The following is a 2,674-nucleotide window of genomic DNA, read 5'->3' as shown; positions in this document are numbered from 1 at the left end:
ACAAATGAAGAAGAAGCCAGAAAGAAAGCTGAAGAGTTCAATGAATTCAAAGAGAAATACAAAAAGGAATCTGCAGCTCTGAAGGAAGAACTCAAGAAGCAAGAGGAGGAATATGACAGATTACTGGATCTCTCAACCTCCAAAGACAATAATCTCATGAGTCTTATGAACGAACTACACAACAAACATAAACGAGAAATAGCTGATGTGATTCTGCGATTTGTGACCCAAAAAGAAAAACAAGAAATGAATGATGTCGAGGAAACACACAAAGAAGAGCTGGATAAACTTAAAAAAGATCTTTCAGCCCAAAATAAAAGAAAAGAGAAGGAACAAATGGATAAATTAAAGAAAGAACAGGACCAAGAAATGAAAGTCTTAGAAGAAGAAAACCAAGAAGATCTGAGCGTAAAAAAGGTTGAGTTGTCTAAAAAACACAAACAAGAAATGAATGCATTGAAAGAAACACTTAAGACCAAGCAGAGAGAACGACAGGAACTAATTCAAAATGTACGGAAACAACACGAAGACGACAAGAATAAATTCAAGCAGAATGTTTTTGAAGAAATGGATGAATTACAGAAAAAACACGAGCAAGAAATGAAGAAATTGGAACAGCAACTGATGAACAAAGACAAAAACAGTCAAAAGAAAGAAAGAGATGAACTGAAGAAGAAACACAAAAATGAGATGAATGACCTGAAAGAGAAACTTGTGGCAAACTCATGGTGTTCAATTCTATAAGATATTGTATTGTCTTCATGTCAGTGACCCAACTGAGGTCAGAAATGACTCACACAGTAACTGACACCAGGAGCTGCAGCGTACAACCAAATCAGATGTATTAGTTACTTATAGTATCTTTTTTATCTTCATGCTTTTTAATCTATTTTATTGTTTGTCTATAAATACATAAATATGAGCGGGCAGTCAGCTGGTGGTGGATATATTGATACAGCTTCAGATTCTACATTTTTATCAGCAAGGCCGGTGAGATTAGTTTGTGCATCAGAATAAAAACCTGTACACTTCCTGTACACAACCCTAATGTAAAAGGTTTGGGAAACCACGGCCATCATTTTAAGGAGTACGGTCTAGACCTGCTCTATTTGAAAAGTGTTCTGAGATAACTTTTGTTATGAATTGGCACTATACAAATAAAATTTAATCGAATTGAATTGAATAATCTGTATGTGTGTTTGAACTGCAAAATTATACTGTGATGGAGGCAGTCATGAGTTTGCTGTTTCTCATAAGACCTGATGGGCCGTTACAATTTCAGACCTGGTTGTCTTTCTCCTTCTTTTTGTGTGATTTTTATGCACCAACGCACAAAGGCAAATTCCTTGTATGTGTAAAAACTTACTTGGCAATAACCTCGATTCGGATTCTGATTCTGGTTCAAATCCAAACTTTTGGGTGAAAGACTCATCATCATTGTTTTTTAGTGTGGAAGGGAAGGCAACAGAGGGCAAGCACTAGGAACCAGTCAAAGGGGCAGAGTCTATAAAAAGGGGAGGGAAGCTCACCTGGCCTTTTCTTCCTACTTTGAGACACACCTGAGAGAGCAGCTGAGACCAGCTTTTATTTGGTGTTTGATTTGATTCTTCATGTTGGTGAGGGTCAAAAGCTTGGAGTGATTGTTTAAACACATCAGCCAATGAACAGATTCTAGCTGGGGGAGGGGACTGTGTTTCCAGTTAAGCAAGTTAAGACATTATCAGAAGAGCCAACCACTGTTTTTCCCATATGCATTAGATTTTTAGTGTGCCTTAATTTATTTATTGCACTGAAAACTTTGTTTAATTTTTCTTTTGTGGTGTTTCTGGTTTCTGGTGTGTCACTGGTTCCAGGTTATTCTGGCACTGGGTCGCATTAGGTTGATGTTGGTATCATAGAGTCATAATATTGCTTGGTGTTTGTGTTTTTTGATAGTTGGAAATATTTATATTATTATTTAGAAGTACAAATGTGAAAAACTTTATTGTCCAAAATGTGGACATTTGTCTTATTATAATAAGTGTGTTATAAGTCTACACTATACACAAAATCACATTAACGTACTGTGCAAAAAATGGCGCCACTCTGTATCCTTATCTACTAGGGCCTACTTTTATTTATTACCTTGATGGTATTTGGGACATAGGATTTCTTGTAGTTATTACTGTTAGTCATTGGTAATCTATAAAGATCTAGCATCTCCCTGAAGGTAACAGTTCAATTAATTGTGCAAAGGGTGAGAAGGCTTGCTGATCAGTCAGCCTTACTTCTTAAGAGTGAGAGTTCATCTTACATACTACTTAGCTGTTTGTGTGGCTTCCTTACAATTTAGGAGGCCATGTTCACTATTTTCTGCAGTTTTCTCCTCTTAATGTTCAGATTACCATATAACATGAAAAAATAAATTCTTTCCACTTGGGTTTTATACACAGTTTCCAGAATATTTTGGCTTACTCCAAAATTGTTGAGCTTGCCTATTATTGTTTAATATTTACATTATCTTACCAAATTATTGTTATTTCTATTAGCCTATATCAATGTGAACAAACATGGGAATCCATAATGATAACTAGATACCTTCACCAAGGAGGACTCACTAAGGTTTTGACCAGTGGTGGCTGGTAAAAAATATTCTTGGTGGGGCTGTGCAATACTTTTTAGTTTCTGTAACCAT

This window comes from Morone saxatilis, unplaced genomic scaffold (genome assembly GCF_004916995.1).
Source record: "Morone saxatilis isolate NCDOM2014 unplaced genomic scaffold, NCSU_SB_2.0 Contig18, whole genome shotgun sequence".
NCBI lineage: Eukaryota > Metazoa > Chordata > Actinopteri > Moronidae > Morone > Morone saxatilis.
Note: the sequence above shows the minus strand (reverse complement) of the source record.